The sequence below is a fragment of the Natator depressus genome, chromosome 3 (assembly GCF_965152275.1).
Source record: "Natator depressus isolate rNatDep1 chromosome 3, rNatDep2.hap1, whole genome shotgun sequence".
Taxonomy (NCBI): Eukaryota; Metazoa; Chordata; order Testudines; family Cheloniidae; genus Natator; species Natator depressus.
This window is the reverse complement of record NC_134236.1, coordinates 196,279,423-196,295,400: the sequence shown is the minus strand read 5'-3', so window position 1 is coordinate 196,295,400 and position 15,978 is coordinate 196,279,423. Positions and strand designations below refer to the sequence as shown.

General features: G+C 41.6%; 1 protein-coding gene across 4 annotated transcripts in view; it reads left to right on the top strand.

The window, feature by feature from the left end:
- Nucleotides 1–15,978, top strand: part of MACROD2 (mono-ADP ribosylhydrolase 2) — a 1,526,954-nt gene that overhangs the window by 1,142,534 nt on the left and 368,442 nt on the right. The window lies entirely within an intron of this gene.

Below are 15,978 nucleotides of genomic sequence, written 5' to 3'. Positions count from 1 at the left end.
GCAGTCCAACAGCGAACAGACCGTCCCCCGATCAACCTCCTCATTCCATATACAGTACCACCCCCAGAAACCTACTGAATCCTTTCTGTGTGGGGAGGGGAAGGGGATCCATAAAGTGGCATCTGTGAGGGAGGGACAGGGGAAGGAAAATGTACTACAGAATTGACACTTCCCCTTTCAGCATAGCAATGTGGAGATGCCCGTGTGGAGATGTCCACACACATTGCTGGGAGGAAAACTGGGCCTTTATTGTTTACTCTTTGCGAATGGTACCCTAGGTGTGTGAGAAGTCTCCTAGAGAGCCTGATCCAAATCCCATTAAAGTCAATGGAAGGGTCCTCATTGAGTTCAGTGGAAACGGATTGTGGCCAGAGAGAATTTGAGAATATATAGCTATGTTATTTGTCTCTTTCAGATAAATATTTTATGTCTCCCAGAATTGCTGCATCTCTTTTTTCCTGCTTGAGTGGTGAAGGATAGTGCAATGTACAGCATATTCTGCTGCCAACTCTCATGATATCTGATGTTTTTCTTAAAGCCGCAGCTGCCAGAAGCATATGATTAGCTGAGAATCTCAGCTTTTTTTTTTTTTTTTTAATCTATCCTCATGGTCGCAGCCAGAGCTGTCCCTTGGGTAGGGCTCTGGGCCCTATGCTTTGGGGGATCCCATGGGACGGTGTGATTGGCCGGCGCAGTCAGTCCCGGAAGACATAGGTGCGGGAACTAGGGGTGTGGGGTGCTGCAGCACCCACAGGCTCCCAGCTGCCAGCCCTGTGCCCAGGTTCTCGGCTGTTGGCCCTGCATGCCTGGGGTCTCAGCTGCTGGCCCTGCGTGCCTGGGGCTCTGCTGTTGCCCCGTGCCCAGGGTCCTGGCTGCCACCCTGTGAGACTGTGGCTCTGTTGCCGCCTTGCACCTGGTGTCCCGGCTGCAGGCCCGCACCTGTGGCTTTGCTCCCAGCCTCCCCTTGGGGGGGCACAGGGCTAAAGGGGCTGGCTTTCAGCACCCCCACTATTAAAAATGTTCCAGCGCCACTGCCGGAAGATGAATTCATCACTTCCTCAGGGCCCTCCATCTTGTTGGCAATTAGCAGAGACAGCGGCCGGCTCAACTGCCCCCATTTTGGTGCAACGAGTCCCCCGCCCCAGCAGAGCCCTGAGCCACCGTGGCACTACAGCCAAAAATAGCCCCCCGCCAGCAGCAGCAGGCAGTCCAGCACCAGGCGGGATCTGGCCCAGTAGTGGATGCAGGGTGGGGCCCCCAAGCCAGTGGGGGCTGATTTTTCCTGGGCCCCACACCCTCATAGGGATGGCCCTGGTTGCAACAAAAAGCTTGAAAATGTGTCCTGAGTGCACTCTAAAGGCTCAGAAAGCAAACGATAACTCAAAATTTATTATTTTTGTAAAATCTCATGATTTGTAAGCCAGTCTCATGATTTTTGAATGCTTGGGGTTGACACTACTGAGTGCATGACAGTAACACACATACAGTGCCACAGATAGACGAAAGTTTATGATGACATGAAAGTTGCATTATAACTGGGAATTATATCATTCATCATTCCAACCAGATCTTTTTATTCATAGACAAAGTTCCTAGCTAGACAGAAGGTACCTATTCACTCTGTACCAAAATGAGAAGATAATGAAAATACTTCTGCCCCCAAGAAGGCATCATCCCGTGGTGCAGCAAGATGCAGTTCAAACCACAAGCATAACATTCCTTGAAAGCTTAGATCTGTTGTAGTCCCACATCTGCAATCTTATAGTTCTAGGACTTCTTTAATGCCTATTCTAAATCCACTGTTTTAGAGGGTTATAATTTAACTGAATGCCATCACTCCACTTTGAGCAGGAGCCCAGGAGCCGATATTTTTAGAAAAAAAAAATCTGTGAGAAAATTCATTTGGGTTGGGTTTTTTTGAGACTTTGACATGTTTCAGGTGCTAGTTTGCACCTAGGATATTAAAAATTGATATTTGTTGCCAAGTTATGGCCATTGAAAGGATCACTTAGGCCCTGACCTTTCAGACACTTATGCACATGAGTAACTTTACTTGAAGTCAAGTAATTACTAACATGAGTAAAGTTACTTACATGCATAAGTGTTTTAAGTGTTCAGTACCTTAGTGTTTAATGGGGAAAATGCCAAAAATTACCTGGAGTTTGATGTTTAATTCCATCTGTTTTGTTAGGTATTTCAGTCACTGAAAATTGAAGATTAGCAGGAATTACTGAGGAGAGGTTGACTAGTATCAGGTTGCTTCTTCTGTGATGTGGGTGGATTATTTTAGGCTGGATTACTTCATTAAAAATGTTTGCAGGAGATGATATTTTAAAATTCCATCAGGCTATAAAGCTTTGGGTGGGTGTCATATAAATCCAAATAATTAATTTGGTTCCAATACCAGTTAGTAACGTATATGCCGAATTCTGAATGTGCCATATGGATTTTTAACAGAGAATTACTGAATATGTGCTGCACTTGCATGGAACTGACAGGCTGGGAAGAGATCCTGGGCTGGTGTCAGTTGGGGTTGCTCTATTTAGGTCAACTGAGCTATGCTATTTTATGCCAGCTGAGGATGTGAGCCATTGTGTTCCATCCCCAAGAGCCAAACCCCTGTATTTTTTCCCTTTTTGTTTCTAGCTGAAATTAGATAATTTTAAATTTCAGTGACCATGAAATACTGAGTGCTTTAGAGGCAGAGTAAGGGTTTGTCTACGCTTAAAATGCCACTGTAGTACTTCATTGTAGACACTACCTATGCCAATTGGAGGGATTCTCTTGTCACGTAGATAATCCACCTTCCCGAGAGGCAATAGCTGGGTCAATGGAAGAATTCTTCTGTCAACCTAGCACTGTACAAGGAGACATAGGTCAGTTTCACTATGTCGCCCGGGGTGTGGATTTTTCACACCTGATTTTCTAGTGTGGAGCAGGCCTCAAAGCAGGTGCTGAGCAAGCCTCCAACACAGTCCCAGCTCATGCGTGACATGCCTGCAACGCTCTGCTTTTATCAGCCCTAAGGCCTTTCATGAGCACAGATTCCCAGCTGTGCTGAATTGTGCACTAGTCCTGTAGAGCTGCTCGTTTCTAGAGTCTGACTGATGATCTTGCTATGTTTAGTTTGATGCTGTGTTTAACCTGTGGATAAGTATGCTGTTTAGCTCCTCCAAAGTGGTTTATAAATGTATAGGCATAGTAAAATGTTTCATTTGCTGTTAGTCAGTTCAAACATAATTAAAAAAAAATCCAATGTGTTTTTTCTCTTTTAAGTAGCTTGTTGTTAACCCTGTCAAATATTTCCCCTCTCAATTTTCCTTCTCTCTTAGTTAAAGAATAAAACTATTATTCTGAATAAATAAGCATATGAGCTATAAATGGTAGTCTTATTAACTACATTTGAATAAGATCATTTATTTTAAATGTTCTTAGGTAGATTAAACCCACCCAGATGAATTCCCACTATGGAAGAGAGTGTGTTTAACCAAATATTAACTAGGCATAAAATGTTATCTGATTTGGAGAGTTATGACACAGACAGAATATTCCCCAGCCAGGTCAGCCAGAAGTCAAAGCCTCTACAAATACTAGGCCTGGAATCTGCCAGTGGCCTCTCAATCCTGCTGTAACCCATCATTCTCCTATTCTCTAATCAAGGCATGAAAATGTTAACGTTTTGTTGGTTTCTGCTTATTTTATACTTTCCTCACAAGTGTGATGAACCCATGGTTGACAGCATAGGACAATGTAGGGTGACATAAAAGCCAAATAGTTCAGATGTTTGGAGTTAAAAGGACATTTACTGAAGTTGCTAGCACTGCAGCTCAGATAGCTGGTGGTTGGGGTGACAGAGCTACACTTAATTATCTTTACTTAAATTGTTTAAGGGATTACATTCATGCATTGTCTCTAGTACATAGAGGCTACATCGTTGCAGACACTCAGGAAGTAAAGATTGCCCTGGTTTGCTTTTGTTCACATTTAAAAGGTTACTAATGAAACTATAAGGGCCAAAAATATAACTGATGATTAAATGATTCCGAATTCTGCAGAATCTGGTAGCTTAGTTCAAGTTTCCTACTCACCATTCACAAGTAGACAAGTAGATTTTTTTCAAGTGCTATGCAAATGGATGTTCTCATAAATATTGTAGGTACAGATAAGGGAGCCCTTTGAAAATGCAATCTTCTGTGAGCAGCCTCTGGGCTCTCACACCAGGAGAAAGATCCACATTTATGCCAGTTTGCTCTGTCATCCAGACATAAGGAACAGAAGACAAGCTGGCTGATCAGAGAAGGGGAAAGCAGAGAGAAACTCGGTGGCTGTAGAATGAGATTATATAGTAGTAATAATAATAATAATATCAAGGTAACTCTTAAATAGCACTTTTTGGCAGCAGATCTCAAAATGCTTTACAGATGGGGAAACTGAGGCACAGAGCGAGGAAATTACTTGTCTAAGATCACCCAGCCAGGAATAGAACGGATGCGTCTGGAGTCCCAGTGCAGTGCTTTGGCCACTAGGCCAACATGTGTCTCACATACAACCTATAGCACGGTTTATGTCAGGGTTAACTGTGGTGAAGGCAAAACCATTCTTAGGTGTCTTAGGCACATGAGAAAAATGCAATAAAACACTGGCTTATTTTCATAAATGTCTGTATATCATTGCAAAGCCATGAAGTGCATTTTACCTAACACATATTGTGAAGAACATTGCAATGAATGTCTTAAAGAGAATTTTCAGCTGAAATCAAAATAGGACCATTGACAGATATTGTATTTTATCAGAAGTGTCATATACTGTGCTAGGATTTGGCTCTGGCCCAAAGGAACTTTCCACAAGAGGTGATAGTGGTTTATGGTTTATATAGTAAGGCCACACAAGTAAAAATAATAATGGTTAGCCCTTGCTGTTCAAAGTGCTTTTACATTTCCAGAGCGCTGTGCAAACATACTTTATTTCATGAATTAATGACAGTTACATTTTTATGCATTTAGCATTGACTGTTTGACAATAAATAGTTTTGAGAATTTTGTACACAACAGTGCATTTGGGCAGTTGATATAAATTATGCTACTCTTGTCAATTGCACGTGAACAACATCCTTGTAACATGAACCTCTTCTATCCTGATGGTGAGTAACTAGAATGGACGGTTAGCAGCGTATAGCACAAATGCAAATGAGGTGTTTTCTTTTCCCCTCTAATAAATGTAAATTAATGCCTGTTTGCCTCTGCTGCATCTTCGCTGTGACCTGTAGCAGAAATCAGTAACAGCCATCTTTGGCATTCCAGTTACGAAGCAGAATTAGATCTAGAAGATGCATATTATAGTACTGTATTTATAGTACTGAATTACTGTACCAAAGGTTAGGCAGTAAGACTCAATAAAATGCTGGAACATATACGATTTTTGGAAAGTTGTCATTCTATTACCATCTATTAATTAATTTTATATTAATTCCTTAGAGATGGTTCTCTTCCCCCCCCCCATAAAAATGTTGGAATACAGTTGACATTTATATCCTAGCAGAGTTTTTAGAATGAAGTATATTAAAGTTGCAATATCCTCTATTGAAGATGTCTGTCAATTATATCAAGCTTGCTTAATCATCTTTAACATGGGGACAGTTTGGCCAAGTCAGAATCCACAATCATATGCCAAAACCCTAATCAGTCTTATTACTGGATGTGCTGGGGATTACTAGTCTTGCTTGTTAGAAGTGGTGGAGAGAGATAGGATTGGTGGTCCTTCTGCTAGTTGGTGGTGCAGAGAGATGGGACGGCTGGCACTACGAGTTGGGGATTGCTGGTAACTCGTCATTCTACAATTCTTCATAACACCGTGAAAGTTTTTCTTCAACACAGTGAAAGTTTATTATTTTGTCCTAACCACAACAAGGTCTTAATCAAATACTGGATGCAGTTACTTTCATGTAAAACATTTTGTACAAAAAGAAGGGAGAACTGTCTGGTAGGACAGAGGAAGATAAAAAGTTTTAATAATAGTGCCTAGTTTACATGGCACTTGTTAAGTTAAAGGATCCTGTACTGACTTTCTTCACTGACACAGAAATACTGTTTTGTGTATCCCAGGAGTAGTGGAGTCACTTCCAGTAGTGCTGAAAATCATTCTTAGCCACCTACTCTCCCTGGCTCCTCTTTTTCTGATCACAAAGATTAGCTCCTACATTAGGATGAGAGAGATGGATAGGGACTAGTATTTTGAGCAAATCAGCTTTTGTCCTTTAGAAATGGTCTTTAAAGGCTCATATTACTGTGTTTAATTTGATCTGTAAGTGAATTCTGCAAGTGACAGCTAAATTGGTGACACATTTTCTTTCAAGGAGGGAGATAAGGTAATATTTACATGTGTAGGGTTCAGTGTGGGTTCTAATGCGGGCACTGGCTTTGTGGCTGCTGGTGAGTTGTGCTCTGTGGTGCCCGTTCTTGTACAGAGCTTTTCAGAAAGATGGATTTCTACCTAACAATGAACAACAAAATATTTGGGTGATAGCTTTATAACTGTAATGCATTTATTATGTATTTAATGTATTTATAACATTAGTAGCAGGCATGTACTTTTTAATTATCATGACAGAGAGTAATTATTCATTTCTCATATCAGCATTACCTCTAGAGATGATCTTAACCAAGTGAAAGAGAAAGAGGGCAAAGAGGGCCATGGAGCGATGGTGAGATAACTTAGGTATCCTAGTAAATTATCACTCCATCACTGAATGTGTAATTTGTTGCCACTTACTGAATTTTTGGCTACCCAGATATACTTGGAGTCAAAAATGCTATTTCTGATGTATCATTGTCTTCTTGCTAGGATAGTTAGGGCATAATACCATTGATCCAAAACCCAGTGAAGTCAATGGGAGTCTTTCCATTGACGTCAGTGGGCTTTGGATCAGGCCCAATCTGAATGCTAGTTAAATGCAGGATGAAGATTAGAATGATTAAATAAGCTATGAAAAATAGAGGCAATAACTCAACATGAGATCCTTAGAAAAGGATAGCGTCAGTTTTATTTGGCCTGAAATGGATTTTAAAAACCTAATTACATATATTGAAAACATTACTGAGGCCAGATCCTGCATAGATTTAGGTATGTTTTATAACTTTGCACATGTAAGTAGTCCCATCCATTACTCACATAATTAAAGTTATGAACCAACTTTGCAGGATGGGGACCCAAGTGTGTAAATATAAATGTTTCATTTTTAAATAGTAATGTATATTCATGTAAGTTCCCCTCCCCCTCCAAAATATCTTCAGTTTCACTATTTTGAGTGCCACAATTGTGTTGGATTTCTGAAAGGAGGATGATCTCCATATAATGTTAAGTTTACACACACAGTCGTAATTTTATACAGTCAGATCAATGAAAACATGTAAAAATTCTCTTTGAATTTGAAGGGAGTTGATAGACAGGCACTGAAATTTATCAGTGCTTTGGTTTATATGGGGGTTTTCAATTATCTCTTTGAGTAACAAGAAGTGTGAAAGTGAGAAATTGTTATACCCTTCAAAAAAACAAAACCAAACCAAACAAAAAACCCTGGTTGAAATCCTGGACCCACTGAAGACAGGGGAATCTCCCATTTCTATTTCACCTCTTGTCTGCAATGACTTATAAACAAGGTGATTCAACTTAACAGGACACATGCTCCTTCCAGATTCTGTTGCATATTTTCTTTTTCTGCAAATCTTATGTACAGCAAGTCTTCTTATTTTCTTATCTGTATTCCTTGGGGCTGTCTGTTTTTACAATTACAATTTGAATAGAATGTGAACCATTTTTCAATAAAAAATAGAATTTCACATCAAGATGGAAATGTAATGAAAGAGGGATTTTTTAGAGATGTAACACAAGGAACATCCTGGAGAATTGATAAAAGGCTCCCAATCTGATCTATATGCCCTCAAGCATTCTTTGATTTTGATCCTAGGTAATAAATACAGAGCTCTGGTTCTTGACAAGTGATGCTGTATCTCATGTTGGCCTTTTGATAATACACGGAGAGAAGAAACTATCACATTCAGCGTTGCAAAGCATTACTCAACATTACAACAGCTTTCAGAGTAGCAGCCGTGTTAGTCTGTATCCGCAAAAAGAAAAGGAGTACTTGTGGCACCTTAGAGACTAAATTTGTTAGTCTCTAAGGTGCCACAAGTACTCCTTTTCTTATTACAACAGCTTGTAAAATACTAAAACCACCAAAAATTTCAAAAGTAGCAAGTGGTTTTGGATGCTTCAACTATTGGGTGTCCAACATGGTGCCTAATTATCAGAGTGTGGGTGCTCTGTGTGTTCTGAATATCAGATCCCTTTAAGTTGTGTCAAATTGAGATCCAAAAACTCTGAGGAACTCAAAAGCACCAGTCACTTTTGAAAACGTAGGCCCAATTATACTATATTGTGTTTAATCTTTGTGGCGTTGAATAATTTATGTCCTAAAACAAGAGAATAGAGGTAAAAGTTAGCTCATTGATTACAAAATTTTGCTTGATTTTTGTGCCATGATGCAGTCTTACTCCAATGGAGATTCACAATGAAGGTATAATGATAACTTAATTTAAGATGATGATTTATCTCCTGAGAAATGCATAACTGTTGTAAAACTGTCTGCCAGATACTTCCTGAGTACTATCCTTCACAAGCCCTTATTTATCACAGTTATATTTGCATGCATACCCTCTCTTCACATTTGCCATTTGTCATTGAGATAGCAAATTACATTCATCAGAATCCATTCATTCCCCTAGTATGGCTGAATACAGGATTATCTTGGCTGTGTCAGCGCCCTATGACTGGTAACTGTGGAAAATGGAGGTCATCTTCTGATATTCCAAACATGTATCTTCAAGGGGCAGTGGGTATTAAGCTGAAAACGATTAATGGCGCTTATGTCATCATATTTGTGTGGCATAAAACTGAATTCTGTAGACTGATGGATATCTTGGTAAAAACAAATGCATTTTTAAAGTACTATCTTGCCCCTTTACTGATGAGTTTCAGTTGCTATCAGAATAAATAAACCCAGATGTTTCCTTAAACACTGGGTAGCTTTTATAGGTTTGTTTCTTCTTTCAGTTACTGAGCAACTTTTAACCGTTGACCAAAAGAGCAGACATGCGGTGCTTTTAACAACCAATCAGTTTATAATCTGTCTTTGTTAGCAGTACATGCTATCATCTCTCTTTTGCAGCATCCGCACTGCAACAGGGCCACTGCAGCAAGTAGTTCCTGCCTTGTATGTTATATTTAAAAACTGAAAGTGATCATACGGTAAACAATTGGAGGAGTTGGGTTTTTTTAATTCTTGTTTGTTTCAGTCTTGTGATCAGATGCAATAACAGATAGCTAGGACAAGCAAGCTTTTATTGACGCCAACTTGCAAATTTGCTCAGGAATTACCATTATTTTGATTTTTAGCTATTTCTATTTGAAATCCAGATTGCTTCTTTCGAATGTTTGGAAAGCTGCTGCAGTTGAATGACAAATGATTCATTAACAAAAATAAAGTGAACAACACCTCAGCACAGTCAGGCGCCGGAAGAGAATGCTGTAAACACACTTGAATACAGAGTAAATGGGAAGGAGAAAATACTGAAAACTTGCAGTGTGCTCTCTAGAGGGGAACATGCTTTCTGATGTAAAGACAAACACTCTGATTTAGAGAAGGGATTTGTAATGGATTTGCTCAGTGAAAGTATGCATTGAAATAATGTGCCAGATTAAAAATTGATGGTATTAAGTGAAACTGGATCTCTTTATATCAGGTCTAAATTTAGTCTTTTATGTTTCAGTTCCCCTCATACATGAATCTCAAGGCCTATTTCAGAAGCAGCTTGGTTCAAGGGATAAAATATAGGATTGGGATTGAGGAGATCTGGGTCTTAGTGCTATTCTGCTGTTAGCATTCTTTGTGATTGTGAGCATGTTATGTAACGCTCTGTGCCACAGTTATACCATACATTTAATCAGATTGTATTGCGTACCCGTGTTTGAGATCTATGGTGAAAATCACCCCAAGTGGAAAGTGCGAGTGTTATTCATTTGCTTTAAAATGTGCCATAAATTTATGCCAGAATAATTATTGATGGTATATGTGATACCCACAAGAGAGTTAATTTGTTCTTCATGTGATTTGGGTAAAAGGACTCCTGCCCTCAGGATTACTGATCAGCCAGTGAGGGCTGTTTTGACAATGTTTTGCATTTATCTTGATTTCATGGCTCAGTGCATCACCATTGCATATCCTGTTAGGGGTACAGATTATTGTGAAGCTTAGACAATACATCTAAATGCTGTTGTTTATATTAATCTTTTAAACTCATAATAAAGGTCAGGTGATTGTTTTGGCTTTGGTCTCTTAATTACTTTTCACTCCAGGCAGAAGAAAAATCATAAACTAGAATATCAGACCAATAATAATTTTGCTTTGTGGGTGTTTTTGTCTTAAATAAGAAGTTACTTCCTCACAGCTAGCCTTCTACAGCTATTTGTTCCCTGGGTGAAGTGACAGTGCTAAATGTATACCATTATTAGAGCAATGCAAACTCTGCAGTTCCACCCTGGCAGGAGGGGTGGAATATGGGCTCTCACCCACAGTTTTGCTTTGAGGTTCAGGGTCAAAGAACCCCCAAACTCAAAGTGGTGAACCTCAAAACCAATACTTTTTGTTTTGAAAGCATAAATATTTGTGTAGAAAGCAAGAGCGTTGAAGGGTGGCCCAGGCATTGGCCTGTGTTTGCCTAAAACTTACCTGTCCCTGGTTTGCCTGAAACTCAATACGCTTTTGCTCAAAAGGTTTGTGAACCTTCATAAACCTGGGCTTGGATTTTAGGTTTGTAATGAAACCTGAAAGCAGGTGAGTTTCATTATGGAAAGTTGCACACTGTTCATCAATAGTCAAATTAACCCTATATTGAGGGTGAGCGTGATGCCTATGCACCACTTAACTCCTATTTTAAGGACTTAAGTGGTACACAACATGGGTGCCAGAAGTGGGGGAGGGAGCTTGGCCCCATCACTTTTTACTTGCCTTAAGGGCAAGTGGCAGGGGGAGGGGGCAGAGAGGAGTGAGCAGGGGGCAGGGCCTCGGGGGAAGAGGCAGAGCAGGTGCAGAATGGGCCATTGTTGGGTGCCGGTGGACCCCCACCACACACATTTGTACCTAAGATAGATAAATAGAGTAAGTGCCAATCTCTCAGGGAGCCAGGACCAATGCCAGGCAGGGCTTTGAAAATGGCGATAGTACCCGTAACCTCAACTCTGTGTTCAGTGGTGAGCCGGTGAAATGTGTTGCTCAGCAGTCAGGCTGCTGTATTCCTAACTGTGAGGGTAGTTAAGAGTGGAACAAACGACCTAGGGAGGCTGTGGAATCTCATTCATCGAAGGTTTTTAAGAACAGGTTAGATAAGCACTTGTCAGGGATGGTCTAGGCAATACGTAGTCCTGCCTCAGTGCAGGGGACTGGACTAGATGACTTACCAAGGTCCCTTCCAGTCCTACACTTCTATGATTTTAAGTGGCCAGGCTATAATGTTCTAATGTCACTAGAACACAGTGACTCTTTTGGGTAAAGCACTAGACTGGGAATCAGGAGATCTCTGTTCCGTTTTCAGCTCTTCCTTTGTGACCATGGGTAGTTACTTTGTGTCTCTGTATCTCAGTTCCACATCTGTAAAATGGGGATAATAATACTTCTTTTCTCTCTGCCTTTGTGTCTCTTGTATATTCAGACTGTCAATTCTTTGGGGCAGGGATTATTTTTTATGTGTATGTACAGTGTACAATAGGACCTTATTCCATTGGAGCCTCAAGACACTACCAGAATATAAATAATACTAAATATATACACTAAAATGCACAGAGCTCTCTCTTTAAACCTCTGCACGAAAAGGGGTTTGGATATATATGTACAATTCTGCAATACCCCAAAGAAAATATCAGACTAATGCTGGTATTGACTGACACCATACCACCAGTGACAGATACAAATAATGCTGTGGCTAGAGGCCATGATTAATGAATAGACCTGAGTGAAATAAATGTAAGGTGGCCAGGTGCTCCATTTTTTACTGGACAGTCCAGTCAGACAGTGTCCAGTCAGATCTACTGACCAGGACACTCAAAGTCCAGTTACTGCAGGTGGGGGTGGCAGGGAGGCGCAGAGTCATCACCCATGCCAGCCCCTACTCAGCCAGGGCCACCTCCTACCTGCATCAGGCGGCTGCACCTCCCAGCCCAGGCGAGTCCCTCCTGACCCACGCAGGGAGAGGGGAAAAGCAGTGGGTGACGGAGGGAGGGGAAAAGAGGAACAAATGGGTGTGAGGCTTCATGGGGAAGGAATGGGGTCTTGGGGGAAGAAGCAGGGCAGGAGTGAGGCCTGGGGGGAAGAGGCAGGTCTTCAGGAGGAGAGGGTGGGGAAGGGGAGGTTCCAGCACTCCGGCTGGAGTGTCCAGTTTTTAAATATTACAAAGCTGGCAACCCTAAATAAATGCCTTCCTTAGACCTGTAGAAAAGGCCTGGGAAGTAAAGAATGCTTCTGCCCACCCCAAGTCCTATTGCTACCTGACCATGGCACGTCCTGGAGAGGGAAGAAGGGGGTTCTGGCTGCCCCAGGCTCCTGTTTCGTCCTGGCCCTGTGTGGGAGTCCAGGGAAACACAGATCCCTTGCTCGCACCAAGCGGGGCATCAGCAGCTATGTTACTGTTAAACACTTTCTTGCAAGGGCCAGGGAAGAGCATGCACGTGATCTCCCCTCAGAGCAGTACATCAGAAAGACGTTATCATTGCAAGCTCACAAGACAGTAACCATCAACCAAATGGTGAAACTCACTAAACACAAAGTGCTTTCAAATTCACATTGGAAACAAAACTAACTAAATAGGATACAATATTCCTCCTCACCAGCTTCAAGTTATGATCATCTTAGGTGTTACATGTAGCCATAGTCAGTTAAACATTTTCAATGTGATTTTGAAGTTCACTGTGTCCTTCTAATAAAGTACCTGGTCTTAATGTCTGACTCAGGATTCAGTCCAGTGTAAAACAGCTTCAGTCTTCTAAGTAACACAGGGCCTAGAAGGCTGTAGATCATGCATCAGGTGCAGCTAACCAAATCAGAAGAAAGGTACGCCTCTCACCCTTAAATGGTGCCTGTCAAGTAGAATAGGTTCCCAAGGGAAAAAAATCAATATGTTCCACAGCCTGGAGCTGTAAAGCTCCCTGCTAAGCAAAGGACTCATGCAATTTAACTCCCTGCCTCCTGTGATGCAGAGCTCTTAGTTTTTGGGTTCTTTGATCCACCTATTCACAGATGTGCAGGGAGCAGAATTTAATCAAGCTCTGAGAGGGGAAGGGTGCATCCAAGACTAGCCTTCAGAACAGAGCTGTCAATCAAGGATGAGCCTGAATACCCTCAAGTTGCAGCCCCTTTAAACCCTTTCCTCAATTGAGTGGTATTCATTCAGCTGTGGAAGAGCTAGCACCTGCAAGAAGACATTGGAGATTCCCTGAGCATACCAAGTAGAGTGCCTCAATATTATTTCTCTTCCCTCAGTGAAGGGGCAGCATGAAATACCTAATCAAGCTGGCATTCCACAACCACAAGACAGGAGATTTTCCCTCTAGAATATGGAGTAGCCAGCTCAAATGCAGGTCCCAAAAGTCCTGCTGCACTTTTGTGAGTCAGCAGGCAAGTGTTTTTATGCTGGATTAAACCTTTACTTGATGTGGTTGGAATGGAAGGGGTGAGGACAAGGGTTACTTTCCACAGCTAATTTCAAATTATTTTAGCTGGGTATGTCAGCTAAAATATTCAGTGACTGGCAGGATGCTAGAATTTGGTTTAATTTCAGATTTACTATCTGCCAACACATGCCATTCAATCAGATAAACACAGGATTTGAGCTGTCATCACAGCATTTTTATGCATACTTAAAAACAGGACACTTTTTCACACACTGAGAAGAAATTGAACAGGTTTATAAATAGAGTATGTACAGTGAGGACACTGGAAAAGTTCCACCAGTTTGAAAGATACTGCCATTTCCAGAGCGATTCCTTGTTTTTAGAGCATTGCATTAGAAACACGAGAATCCTTCAAGCTCAGGGAATATTTTAAGGGTGTCAACTGTGTACAGGAAAAAAAAGAGAGAGAGCATATAATAAAGCCAAATTAAAATAAAATGTGGACTCTATAACAGACTAGACACACCGAGACTGCAGAGACCACCATAGACTTCTGCGTGCATGACTAAAATTAATTCTCTGATGTATAAGTGCCTGTAGAGCAGGGCCTTGTTAGGCTGTCTGTCACCACCCTTAGGTCATACCCATCACTTAGTATCCGAGTATCCGGTCAAATAAGCCCAGGAGGTGAAGATAGAATATGATGATGTAGGATAGCCTGACGATCACTGGGGAAATCAACTTTTACAATAAATATAAATTAGGGAAATGAAGCGTAAAGCGCCAATCCTGCAAACACACACACTTCACTTTGCTCTTGTGAGTAGCCCTGTTAACTTCAGTGGAACTACTCCCATGAATAAAGCGAAGTACCTATGTAAATGTTTGCTGGATTGGGGCCTTCCATTCTAAAACATTGTATCATTGCCCCTTTGACCTGAGCAGTTAGCTAATATTCAGTCCCTTCAGGATTGTTCCCATTAGGAGAAACTGATGATACAAATCCAGTATTTCTCTGGTGTAATCTTGTTTATTTACAAAGCATGTGCACCAAGTCCTGTTTCTCTGAATACAATAGAAACAAACAATAGCAGGCAATTTCCTTGCTCAGAAATACCACCTTGTGCCTCCCCAGCAAACTCTGTGCTCAAGAAGCTCTGACTCTCTGCTTCCTGTCAGAGTCTTGCTCACAGGTTTCTCCAGGCTGCCTGCTGGATTTTGCCTCTAACACTTGCAGCCTACAAAACCAGTGTCCTAGCCCTGTGCTTTCCACCAGGGAAATCCATGCTGATCTAGGTTAGCTCTGATCAGGCCTCTCCATGCAGCCAAGTGCCTTGGTTGCTAGCCACCCATTTCCAGCTGTCTCACTACTTAAAGGGGCTCCATTGCTCCTTGAGTTGAGTCTACGACGGGTTTGCACATTGACTTGATCAAGGGCTGTGATTCTCTTTGATTCAAAGATTCACTCACCGGTAGCCATTACCACTGTCCAGCATAACTTTCGTCCATCATTGTTTTGGCACTTTCACTCCAGAGTAAATAGACGTTGCGCTACGTGGAGGAATGAAAGGATGGATTTCTCTGCACTGAGATAGGAGAGTTGTGTATAAGTATTTGAGGACAGGATCTGGCCCTTAAATTCTACCAAGAAGCTGCTTTTCTGAAAGGCCAAGTTTTTCTAGTAAGGATTAGGAGGAGGGTTGGGTTTTTTGTTTTTTTTCTCTCCATGTTGGCAGTTCTTTGTTCTTCCTGAGCTGCACAATGGCTCTAGCGCCCCAAACTCATTCACCATCAGGGGAAGGCAGCATGTGCCCCTGTCGGAGGTTCCACTAGGGGGAGGGCAGCTTTAAACAGTGGTGAGGTCTCCATAGGGACTTGTCAGCATAGAGGCTGAATCCTCATTTCTCTGATCTTTCTGGCTAGCAGCACTTGCTTTTGCGGAAACGCTGGCTAAGTGCAGGCTGGACATGTGTTGGGTACATGGTGTTGCATCCCCGTTGTCGGTGATCTTTCTGCTGCTGGGGCCCGGTGCCCTGGGTTACCCTGACTGGTACAAACATAAGCAAGGGTTGAATTGAGCTTCCTGCAATTTTTCAGTCTTTAGTTGTTGCTCTCTCTCTGGCTCTCTCTTTCTTTTTAAGAGAAACCTTTTCACATGTAATGATCTCCAAGGCAATTTACTTTTAAAAGGTGGCGGGTGCTGCACACATTATGTGTTATGGTGTCATTTATATACTTGGCCTCACTGACTGTATGGCATAG